This window comes from Capricornis sumatraensis, chromosome 1 (assembly GCF_032405125.1).
Source record: "Capricornis sumatraensis isolate serow.1 chromosome 1, serow.2, whole genome shotgun sequence".
NCBI lineage: Eukaryota > Metazoa > Chordata > Mammalia > Artiodactyla > Bovidae > Capricornis > Capricornis sumatraensis.
In genome coordinates this window covers 175,725,524-175,738,901 of record NC_091069.1, presented here as the reverse complement: position 1 = coordinate 175,738,901, position 13,378 = coordinate 175,725,524, and positions in this window count along the sequence as shown.

The following is a 13,378-nucleotide window of genomic DNA, read 5'->3' as shown; positions in this document are numbered from 1 at the left end:
TGTGGGCTTCTCTTGTGGAACGCAGGCTCTAGAGCACGTGGGCTCAGTAGCTGTGGGGTCCCAGCTTAGTTTCACTGTGGTATGTGGGATTTCAATTCCCCGACCAGTCAAACCTCCATCCCCTGCATTGGAAGGCAGATTCTTCACCACTTAACCACCAGAGAAGTCCCTACCCAAGGTAATTTTTTTTATCATAGAGTAGACATTTCTGGCGTCTTCCCCTGCATATCCCACTACTCTTCCATTATGAAGCAACCAAGCATTTTGAATGGGATTGATCCAACTCCCCGACCCTCAGCTTCAAGTGTAGGCCTTGGTTGGCCCAAGCCTTTCAGTGGAATCCCATGCCCCCTTGCCACAGTGATCGACTTAGTGAGCACATGGCCTAAGTGGATACAATTAGAATAAAGCTTAAATGTTGGTAGGAGACTTGTGGGAGGAGAGAGTTCTGGAGAGTGGGGTTGAGGTATGAGGTCTTGAACTGCTTTGGTTTTGCTGAACTGACACATAGAGGGCAAAACTGAGAGAATCATGGGAAAATGGAGCTGGTACTCTGATCAGACCATACCTGAAGTCTTTAGATTTTACTTTTAGGCCAGTTTGAGTAATTATTTCTCTTTTTGCAGGTGAAAGCAGCCTCATCTATACAGCTTGTGTTTACTCTTGTGTTGTCAAGGCTAACTGGTAAACAGAATATAAGCAACACACTCATGTGCTCTATTAATGCCCACAGTAAAAACATCTGTTATCAATCGGTGAGTTTTGACTGACCACTGTAACTTGTCAAAGTACCATACAATTGCGCTCATTTTACATACTAGCAAGGTAATGCTCAAAATCCTTTAAGCTAGGCTTCAACAGTACATGAACAGAGAACTTCCAGATGTTCAAGCTGGATTTAGAAAAGGCAGAGGAACCAGGGATCAAATTGCCAACATCCTCTGGATCATAGAAAGAGCAAGAGAATTCCAGAAAAACATCTGCTTCATTGACTACACTAAAACCTTTGACTGTGTGGATCACAACAAATTGGGGAAAATTCTTAAAGAGATGGGAATACCAGACCATCTTACCTGCCTCCTGAGAAATCTGTATGCTTGTCAAGAAGCAACAGTTAGAACTGGACATGGAACAACAGACTGGTTCAAAATTGGGAAAGGAGTACATCAAGGCTGTAGATTGTCACCCTGCTTATTTCACTTATATGCAGAATACATTATGCAAAATGCCAGGATGGATGAATCAACAGAGGGAATCAAGGTTGCCGGGAGAATCAAGGTTGCCAGGAGAAATACCAACAACCTCAGATATGCAGATGATACCACCCTAATGGCAGAATGTGAAAAGGAACTAAAGAACCTCTTGATGAAGGTGAAAGAGAAGAGTGAAAAAGCTGGCTTAAAACTCAACATTCAACAAACGAAGATCATGGCATCCGGTCCCATCACGTCATGGCAAACAGATGGGGAAGAAATGAAAACAGTGACAGACTTTATTTTCTTGGGCTCCAAAATTACCGCGGACGGTGATTGCAGCCATGAAACTAAAAGACGCTTTCTTCTTAGAAGGAAAACGATGACAGACCTAGACAGGATATTAGAAAGCAGAGACATCACTTTGCCAACAAAGGTGTGTATAGTCAAAACTATGGTTTTTCCAGTAGTCATGTACAGATGTGAGAGTTGGACCATAAAGAAGGCTGGGCACCAAAGAGTTGATGCTTTTGAACTGTGGTGCTGGAGAAGACTCTTGAGAGTTCCTTGGACAGCAAGGAGATCAAACCAGTCAATTCTGAAGGAAATCAACCCTGAATATTCATTAGAAGCACTGATGCTGAAGCTAAAGCTCCGATACTTTGACCACCCGATGTGAAGAACCAAGTCATTGGATATGACCCTGATGCTGGGAAAGATTGAGGGCAAGAGGAGAAGGGGGCGACAGAGGATGAGATGGTTGGATGTCATCATTGACTCTACGGACATGAGTTTGAGCAGGCTCTGGGAGACAGTGAAGGACAGGGAAGCCTACTGTGCTGCCGTCCCTTGAGTTGCTGAAAATCAGACATGACTTAGTGACTGAACAACTGAAACTTGTCATCACTGACTCTAGTTCTGACGTGCATGTTACCTCCTTTACATTTGAAGATGATTCTGGATTTAGTGCTAAAAGTAGGCTACTTGAACTTCTTCTCAAAGAGTCTCACCTGTCTCATGACCCTCTTCACTACACTATGTCAGTTTCCATCACTTCTCAAAGGTCCTGGGCCATTCAAAACTCTGGGCTTCATGGACCAGAGCACATTCATTCTTGGGAGACTTTCATTGCTATTGTGTGACTATATAAGTGTGTATAATGTTTATGAAAATGGCTCTTGCCTCCGAAGTTGCTTTTGATTCTTATATAATATGCTGTAATTCATGTGCTTCTGCTCACTGGGACTTCTGCAAAGGTCTACTAACTGACTGTCCTGCAACACTAGAGGGCTGTCAGAACGAACTTTCTAAGAGGTGAGTTTGATCATGGCACTTCCTTGGTTAGGGGTCTCAGGGGCTCTGCACTGAGAGACTGAAGCACAGAGGGCCCAGTCAGTCTCCTTGCGGCTCCTTGTTCACTCCTGCTATGGCGCCAACAGCACCAGCTTGGCCGCTCCTGCCCACCCCATGCCTCTCCCCTCCCCAGCAGTGCACTGACACTGGCACACCAGCTTCTCCCTAAACATGCCACCTCCTTCTGCCTCCACTTTTGGCCTATGCTGTATCCTACGCTTGACACACCCCTTTCCTTCAACTGCCTAACATACACCTCCTTCTGTCTAGAACAGCTAAACCACCATCTCCTCTGACCAACTTTCTCTAATCCTCCTCTTCTCTACACAGCCCTCTCAAGCAGAAGTATCCCCTCCCTTGTGTGAGACCTGGAACTCGCTTCTCCAGGAAAGAGGTCCTGCACTAGGTAAGTCTGTGTTTCTTTCTCACCCAGAACAATGCCCTGCATAGAATAGTAAATAGTAAATAGTTATGAAACAGTATAAAGCAGGAGTCTCTCAGTTCAGCCTCGAAGAGTATGCTCATTATCTTGATGGTGGTGAAGGTTGCACGAGTATTTGTTGTCCAGTTGTTCAGTCATGGCCAAAGTACTGGAGCTTCAGCTTCAGTATCAGTCCTTCCAATGAATATTCAGGGTTGATTTCCTTTAGGACTGACTCGTTTGATCTTCCACTCTCAAGAGTCTTCTCCAACACCACAGTTTAAAAGCATCAATTCTTTGGTGCTCAGCCTTCTTTATGGTCCAACTCTCACACCCATACATAGCTACTGAAAAAACCATAGCTTTGGCTGTATGGATACATTGTCTAGGTTTGTCATACCTTTTCTTCCAAGGAGCAAAGCTATGACAAACCTAGACAGTGTATTAAAAAGCAGTCCCACCCATACATGACTATTCATGGGTATCAGTTCAGTTCAGTTCAGTTCAGTTCAGTCGCTCAGTCATGTCCAGCTCTCTGCAACCCCATGAATTGCAGCACGCCAGGCCTCCCTGTCCATCACCAACTCCCAGAGTTCACGCAAACTCACATCCATCAAGTTGGTGATGCCATCCAGCCATCTCATCCTCTGTCGTCCTCTTCTCCTGCCCCCAATCCCTCCCAGCATCAGAGTCTTTTCCAATGAGTCAACTCTTCGCATGAGGTGGCCAAAGTATTAGAGTTTCAGCTTCAGCATCAGTCCTTCCATTGAACACCCAGGACTAATCTCCTTTAGGATGGACTGGTTGGATCTCCTTGCAGCCCAAGGGACTCTCAAGTGTCTTCTCCAACACCACAGTTCAAAATCATCAATTCTTCAGTGCTCATCTTTCTTCACAGTTCAACTCTCACATCCATACATGACCACTGGAAAAACCATAGCCTTGACTAGACAAGCCTTGGTTGGCAAAGTAATGTCTCTGCTTTTCAATGTGCTATCTAGGTTGGTCATAACTTTCCTTCCAAGGAGTAAGTGTCTTTTAATTTCATGGCTGCAATCACCATCTGCAGTGATTTTGGAGCCCCCAAAAATAAAGTCTGACACTGTTTCCACTGTTTCCCCATCTATTTCCCGTGGAGTGATAGGACCAGATTATAGCAAACCTTAAATCATAACCTGTGTATATGAAATTTATTAGACCTCACTAGAGCTGTTTTTAAAAATGGGATGTAGATGCTCATGTGGGAGCCTCTCTGACCCCGAGGAAGGCATCATCTGGTCACAGCCCCGGGACAGCACAGGAGCACACACACGTCATTCTGCTGATTTCTGCTCAGCCTAAAGGCTGAGATGAGCATCAGGCAAAACTAGCTGGGGATGGGCTGCTGCCCCGATAGGAGCAGGTCTTGGCTATACATTCCAGTCACTTGAGAAGATCTAAAAGTCACTGACACCTGGGTCCCACCCAAGAGTGCTTCACTGGTCTAGATAAGGCCTGTGCATCCTGCTTGTTGAAGCTTTGCAGGTGATTCAAATGTGTGGGGGAGTTTGCTCTAGACCAGCAGCTTGGCTCCTTGCAGTCAAAACGCAGATCACATCATTTTCCATTCCTTCTCCAGAGATTCTAGAGATCAGGAGTTTTTTATGAACAAGAAATCTTCAGTGGGCTCTGAGCCTCTTTATGGAGAAGGGACTCAGCCATCCAGGTGGCATCAAGACCAAAACAGCTGGAAATTTAAATCTTTGGGGCAGTTTTACCCCTGAATTAATCGCCACCCTCTTTCCCCCTTCTTATCCCCTGGGCAAATTACATGGCCAGTAGGTGGTGCTGTCTCCTGTGGCTTGCAAAAAACAACTTCGGGTGAGATAGTTCTTTTAAAAGCTGGATTCACGTCAATGGCACCCCACTCCAGTACGCTTGCCTGGCAAATCCCATGGACGGAGGAGCCTGGTAGGCTGCAGTCCATAGGGTCTCGAAGAGTGAGACACGGTTGAGCGACTTCTCTTTCACTTTTCACTTTCATGCATTGGAGAAGGAAATGGCAACCCACTCCAGTGTTCTTGCCTGGAGAATCCCAGGGACGGGGGAGCCTGGTGGGCTGCTGTCTATGGGGTCACACAGAGTCAGACACAACTGAAGTGACTTAGAAGTATGGCAAAACCAATACAGTATTGTAAAGTAAAATTTAAAAAAAATAAATTAAAAAAAAGCCTTGTTTGAAATTGCTCACTTTTAATGCAACAATTCTAAATGATTGCCGCTTGACTTTTTCTTGGTCTCTTCATTCCTTCCTCTTGTGCCAGGTAAACATGAATATTATCAGTTCACTCTTGTTACAATATTTGAGTAATTTTGACTGGATCATTAGAGATCATGCATTGTTTCTAGTGGGATCCCTCCAAACCGAGGGATCAAACCCAGGTCTGTGTGACCTCATGGATTGTAGCCTGCCAGGCTCTTCTGTCCATGAGGATTCTCCAGGCAAGAGTACTGGAGTGGATTGCCATGCCCTCCTGCAGGGGATCTTCTCAACCCAGGGATCAAACCCAGGTCTCCCTCATTGCAGGTAGATTCTTTACCACCTGAGCCACCAAGGAAACTCAAGAATACTGGAGTGGGTAGTCTATCCCTTCTCCAGCGGATCTTCCTGACCCAGGAATTGAACCAGGGTCTCCTGCATTGCAAGTGGATTCTTTACCAGCTGAGCTACCAGGGAAGCCCAGTTGGGTTTAAAATCCCAGGTAATCTGACTCCAGAGTCTACCTTTCTGTCATTAATGCCAAAATATTAACATAGGGGCTTCCCAGGTGGAGCTGGTGGTAAGGAACCTGTCTGCCAATGCAGGAGACTTACAAGACATGGGTTCAATTCCTGGGTCAGCAAGATCCCCTGGAGGAGGAAATGGAAACCCACTCCATTATTCTTGCTGGGAAATTCCATGGACCGAGGAGCCTGGCGGGCTACACTCCAGGGGGTCGCAGAATTGGACACAACTGAAGCAACTCAGCATGCATGCAGTATTAACATATGTAGGCTGTTTCAGTGATTCATACACATAGTATTTGAAACTGAGAGTGTCCTGTATTTACTAGGCCTGGTGCCAGATACAAACCAGACTTCCTGGAGCAATGGGCTAATGGGCCTTTATTATCAAAAATGAAAATTCTATCCTTATGCAATTGTTCAGATTTCAGAAAGTATTCTCTCCATTAAAGTAATTCATCTAAAACCACGTACAAAATGCCTGCTGTGGATTACTGATGACCCCAGGTGTGGCTGTGGCCTCCCACTCTGTTTGGGCACAGGGCCTCCAGTTTCCCTCCAGTGAAAACTCTGTGCACTCTCTCTGCCCAGCTGTGGTATCCTGCCCAGCTGTGGTATCCTGCCCAGCTGTGGTATCCTGCCCAGCTGTGGTTACAGAGGAGTCTTTGAGGCTTCTTTCCTTATGCTGGAAACAATAACCTCTTGATGGGGTCCAAGCCCCCACTGGGTTGACACTGACCACCGCTATCCCCACCCGCCCTAGCACCACCTTTATCAGCCAGGCCTTCTTTGCTCCTGAGCTTCTGGGGAAAACCCCTCTGTCTTGTTTCTCTGGTGTGTAGAAGGTCCTCAACAAAACTCACTGAGTGAAAGAATGGAGCCCCTATTTCAGTGAACTAACATTCTAGAGCAAAGAATATACTGGACTATGGAAGCAAAGAACAGAATTAGGGAAAAACATCAGGAGAAGTCTCTGGATTATAATAGGGTTGATTGTCCAAATGTCTGTTTGAAATGACAATTTTGAGGTATTTGTTTTTTTTTTTTTTAAAAAACCTTAGGCCATAACAGAAAGCCTCTCTTAAACAGCCCTAACTAAGCAGCTTTACCATTTTCTTGAGAATTAACTTTTACAATACCCTCGAAATGGTACATAATTCTCATTCCACAATAGAACATCTATCATTTTAAACTAATGCTTTAAAATTTTCTATTGTTATTATTTTAAGTCTCATGCTTAAAAAAAAAACATAAAAAACCCTTAAAAGGGTCAACACAAATAGACTTTTGGACCGTGGACTGCCTGATAGCCCAGAGGCATCTATTTTTGCTCCTGGGGCTCCTGTGAGCCCTCTCTACTCTCCTCTAAGTGGTGATCCAGGCTCCTTCCTGCTATGGCTCATTTTGAATGTTTCTCAAGGTCACGCCATACTCAAGTGCATCAACATACTGGAAAGGGAAAGAGTGTGAAGGATCATGCAACAGAGATTTTCATGGGTCGGGTCTGGTGTTAATACCTTTCTTTGTAACCACATCACACTGGCTTAGAACCCAGTCAGATAACTACACTCAACACACCAAGGGAGGCAGAGGAACACAGCAGAGCTACACAGGCAAGAAGACCAGGAAATGGGAGCTTTGTGAGCAGCTAGCCTGCCTCTGTTCCTCTCCCTGCCTTTGCCTTACATTTTCTCACCTTTCAGGAGTCTTCATAAATATCGCCATTCCATCCTTAACCTAGAACAATATCTGGCACAAAGTATACACTCAGTAAATATTTGTTAAATTAATGAGTCATTCCAAGAATAATTTTTTATATTTTATTTTATTAAATTATAGTTGATTTACAGTGTTGTGTTAGTTTCTGCTATACGGCAATGTGATTTTCTTTTACAGATTCTTTTCCATTATGGTTTAGTACAGGATATTGAATATAGTTCCCTATGCTCTTCATCTTGTTTTTTATCCCACAAATACATTTTAAGTGCCTACTCTTAATTCTCAGTTAAGGCAGAGAGTCAGTCATGCCATACGCAAAAATTTCAAATTCAACTCATCTGATGAAGCAAGGACCAAGCCCTTTGAGAACATGGAGGAAAACATTCTTACAAACATCAGTTCTGGAAGGCTTGAACTGGGTATGGAAAGATGAGTCGGGTTTATCAGTTGGGAAGATGAAGGATACAGCCTTCTAGGAGAAGAAGCCTGATGTGTGGAGGTGAGAATGTGTTTATGAGGGCCAGTGTCAGGGCCAGGTTATGATGGGTCTTTGTGTTGTTTAATCACCTGTTCCTGGTGTGGTGACCTTTCAGTTACACCAACTATGTTCCCTGCCTGCTTTTCTTGAAGAGAAGGCTGAATGGCAATACCTGCTAAGGCGTTCACTCAAGTCCTTCTTGTGTAGAGACACTTACAATGCCCTCCCTGGTCCCTTTGGAAGGAGGGAGCCCAGCTAGCTCAAGTTATAGCTCATGGGTTTCCTGCTTTGTGTCTGGTTGGCTTTGTCCTTCAGCTGCACTTGGAAAGCATGGTCTGGGAGACACAACTCTCCACAGCTAACTACATTGCAGCCTACTGACCTAAGGGTAGAAGACCCTGTACTTGCTGTTAGTTGTTGTTTGGGGATGAATGTTATTAGGGTCGTTATAAAGTATGGAGCTCCATGCAATGAAGTTTGCTGTGACCCTGGATGGCCACCCTGTATAACATGACTCAGGAGACTAATGGGCCAAAACTGTGGTCCTAAGAAATCACATGGGGACCCAATTTAGGAAGTACAAGGCAGATTCAATAAACATTTACTGAAAGCCCACTGTGTGCCAGGTGTTTTCAGATGTATTTGCTAATTTAACCTGCATGTAAATACTCCCTGAAATGATCACAAATAAGACCAATTATGAGATAACATTGGGCTTCCCTGGTGGCTCAGATGGTAAAGAATCCACCCGCAATGCAGGAGACCTGGGTTTGCTCCCTAGGTTGAGAAGATCCTCTGGAAGAGGGCATGGTAACCCACTCCAGTATTCTGGCCTGGAGAATCCGCATGGACAGAGGAGCCTGGCAAGCTACAGACTATGGAGTTGCAGAGTCAGACGTGACTGAGTGACTAAGCACATGAGATTACATTGCACTTCAGAAAATATTAAGATATATTTCTTTTAAGTACACTCAAATTAAGACTAGGCCACCGTCATAGTGAAGATCAGCGTTCCATTCAAATGAGGCAGCTGTGATAGAATAGAAGGAACTATGGCCCTTGGAGTAAAGAGATCTTGGCTCTATCACTTATCATTACTTCTCCAAAGCCCCAGTGTCCAAATGGGGGAGAATGAGGTATGTTTTACAACACTGATTTGTTCTATAAATACCTAACTGAACTATAAATACTTGACTGGGAGCCATTCTTTGGACCTCTCTGAATGTGGTGACTTTTTGAATTGTGCTTGTCTTTGGGAGGAACCTAGAAACTATTCTCCTGGAATTACTACCAAATATAATGTCTTCTAAGCTGGGGAGGCACCTACATCTGTGCAACCACGCTCTTATCTCCTGCACCCGAGATGAGTGCTATGCTAGACTGAGGGCTGAGTTCCCATGAGATGAATCCTTGATGCTGCCAGGCTGGCTATCTGTTCCCTACATTTTCTTGACTAAAGCCACATGTGGCCTCCAGAAGGCTTGTGAGTCTGAATATTGAGTTGACCCTTGGAGGAACCTCTGGTGGGTACTGCAGGCATTGTGTTTTATTGTATGGTCTCTGAAATGTTGGAGCAGATAGTGACCAATCTCTAGCGAGGCTAGGGAAGAAACTACCAAAGAAGGAACTTGGGTTACATGGCACGAAGAATGTGCTGTGACTGATGACTAAATAACCAGAGTAGACTAGCCAGGGGGCTGGTGGGGGGCTATCCCTTAAAGAGGTGAAGTGGTCCTTTTCAGAGTTCACTCTCAAGATAGGTCCTCACAATCTTCCCATGTAAAGAATGTGTTCAACCAGGTCCTGCATCCTGTTAAAGGGCAGTGGTTTTTCTGCAGGACAATTTTTAGTTGGTAGAACAGGTTATGTAAACCAGAGCCTGCTGCCAAGTGCCAAACACATGTGAGTTCACAAGCAGTAATTATAGAGCCAGCGCTGGCATGGATCAGATCCTTTGCTTTCCAAGTGAGCAAACTGAAGTCCAGGGAGGGGCAGGTGATCACACGGTTGCCCAGCTAGTTGAGGATTGAAACTGAATTCTTACAAGTTCAGATTTATAGTTTTGCTCCACTAGCAATTAAATATGAAGAGCTATAGTCTACCAAAGGGACAGTAGCCCCGTACATGGTCAAAGCTGGGTCCTGGGCTGGAGGCTTCTTGCAGGGCTGCTGGCTCTTGACTTCTGCAGACCTGGTCATTGAGTAGCAGTGCAGCCTCCACTCCCCATCATACCCCTGAACTTGGCCCCCAGAAAGGGGTAGGGGTCAGAAGTCCTACCTTTTAAAAACTGGCTGAATTCCTAGCTCCAGCATTGCCTGAAAGATCACTGATAGAGCTGACAAGGCAAAAGAGAAAGGCAAGATGGAAGTGGGGGATGGCAAGGAAGGGATTGTAGGTGAAAAGGAGGATTAAAAAAGAAAGTGGTCCTCTACTGGCCAAGGCAGAATGCTGGCTGGGCTTCCAAGAGCGTTCCCACGTTCTTGTATTGGTGTATCCCAAGTATTGGTGTTCACTGCCCTCTATCCTATACCCTCATTTTGTCGCACTTCTTCCCAGGCCACATCTGCATGGACCATTACCTGTTCTGTGCCCCTGCCCAATTCCTAACTCACTCCTTTTTTTCTGGCATTTATACTAGAAGTCTCTATATATGACTAATTAAAAAGGAGTGTGTGTGTGTGTGTGTGTGTGTGTGTGTGTGTGTGTGTATTTGTCTTTATTCATTGTAGTTTTAGGTAACTGGAAAAGCATCTGTGCCCTTTAGGTGGTGTGAGATAACTTCTAGGAGAACAGAAACAAATTGTAATGGCTTTGCTAGAGTGGAAAAGGGGTATTTATTGAAAGACTCCAGCAGTCTCGTCTGGGTCTAAGCCCTACAAACAATTTTTTAAAAAAGTTTTCTAAAAAGGAAACAGACATGTCAAAATTCATTGAAAAATATCACAACTTTTCTGTAACTAAACTAATGGATATTGTTTTAAAATATCTCAGTTCATGAAAGCTGGAAAACATACATTCCCTCTGGAATATATAATCTTAAAAATATTTTCAAAACTAACCTTCAAAAAATTGCTCACAGAAAGATATAATAATTCATGAGCATTTTCAGAATTGATAATTCCATGAACAGAGAGGTTGAAAAAACATGACTTATGTATCAAGGGTGTGCTATATTCTCCATAAATAAGTTTAAAATAAGTTCTAAATGGCTTCAGAGAAATTTGATGTTTCTATGCCTTACAACTATATTTGTACATTAAAAGCAACAACAAACAGAAACACCTTAGCTCACTGCTGAAATTTTCCATCGAGACTGTTTTGTTTTCTGTCTCAATATGAAATTCCACCCATCTGAGCCTTGGCATAATGTGTGTCCTTAACCTCAAAATAAACAAATAAAAACTACTGAAATCAACTACATGCCAATTAACATAATAGGCTATTTTCACCAAAATGGAACTTGCTATGCTTCTCATGGCCTGTCATTTGCCCATCTCCTTTGTTCATTTATTACATGGCCGGTGCCTTTAGGTCTGTCCTTGGCAGTCCTGTATGGGTGCCATGGGGAGTGCTTTTGCCTAACCAGGATCATGTCACATAGAAGTAGAAAAATCTATAAAGAACATTTTCTTTTATAAAGGAATATATTTTTAAAATAAAAAGTTAGGGAATTCCATGGTAATCTAGCTGTTAGGATTCCAGCCTTTCACTGCCATGGCCTGGTTCAGTCCCTGGTCAGGAAACTGAGATCCCACAAGCCGTGCAGCATGGACCCCGCCCCCCACCCCAAAATAAAAAACCCAGTTAATTATTAGGTTGATGCAAAGTAATTGCGGTTTTGCATTGTTGAATTTTGCTGTTTGATATTGGAATACATTCTTAAATGTGGTCATGTCATACATCATTTTAATGCACATTTCTTGTGCTTTATTTTTTTGCTAATGCCTTACTTGCTGTTTATATTTATTTTAGACTAGGGAAATAATGTTAGAAAAAAGCAAATTCAAGCAATCTTTTTATTTGAGTTCAAAATGGGCCGTAAAGCTGTGGAGACAATTTGTAATATCAACAACGCATTTGGCCCAGGAACTGCTAATGAACGTACAGTGTAGTAGTGGTTCAAGAAGTTTTGCAGAGGAGACAAAAAGAGCCTTGAAGATGAGGAGGACAGTGGCCGACAGAGGCCGGCCATCAGAAGTTGATAACGACCAACTGAGAGCCATCATCGAAGCTGATCCTCTTAGAAGTACATGAGAAGTTGGCAAAGAACTCAACATTGACCACTCTGAGGTCATTCAGCGTTTGAAGCAAATTGGAAGAGTGAAAAAGCTTGATAAGTGAGTGCCTCATGAACGGACTGCAAATTCAAAAACATTGTTTTGAAGTTTTGTCTTCTCTTATTCTATAGAACAACAATGAACCATTTCTCGACTGGATTGTGACATGCAATGAAAAAGTGGATTTTATACAACAACCTGTGATGACCAGCTCAGGTTGGACCAAGAAGAAGCCAAACTTGCACCCAAAAAAAGGGTCATGGGTCACTGTTTGGTGGTTTGCTGCTGGTCTGATCCACTACAGTTTTCTGAATCCTGGCAAAATCATTATACCTGAGAAGTATGTTTAGCAAACTGATGTGATGCACTGAAAACTGCAACGTCTGCAATGGTCAACAGAATGGACCCAATTCTTCTCTCCCACAATGCCCAACTCCACATCACAATCAGTGCTTCAGAAGTTGAATGAACTGGGCTATGAAGTTTTGCCTTATCTGCTATATTCACCTGACCAGTCGCCAACCAATTACTACTTCTTCAAGCATCCTGACAACTTTTTGCAGGGAAAATGCTTCCACAACCAGCAGGAAGCACACAATACTTTCCAAGAGTCTGTCAAATCCTGAAGCATGGATTTTTATGCTACAGGTATAAACAAACATTTCTCATTGGCAAAAAGTGTGTTGATTGTAATGGTTCCTGTTTTAATTAATAAAGATATGTTTGACCCTAGTTATAATGATTTAACGGAGAAGGCAATGGCACCCCACTCCAGTACTCTTGCCTGGAAAAGCCCATGGATGGGGGAGCCTGGAAGGCTGCAGTCCACGGGGTCGCTGAGGGTCGGACATGACTGAGCGACTTCATTTTCACTTTTCACTTTCATGCATTGGAGAAGGAAATGGCAACCCACTCCAGTGTTCTTGCCTGGAGAATCCCAGGGATGGGGGAGCCTGGTGGGCTGCCGTCTATGGGGTCGCACAGAGTCGGACACGACTGAAGCGACTTAGCAGCAGCAGCATAATGATTTAAAATTCATGGTCTGAAAGCACAATTACCTTTTCACCAACCTAATATTAACATTAAAGAAAATTTTATACATGTTTCATAGTCCTATCAATTGCTGCAAAAGAATTTGATAACATTCTGTCATCAAGGTCATTCATTTCTAGCA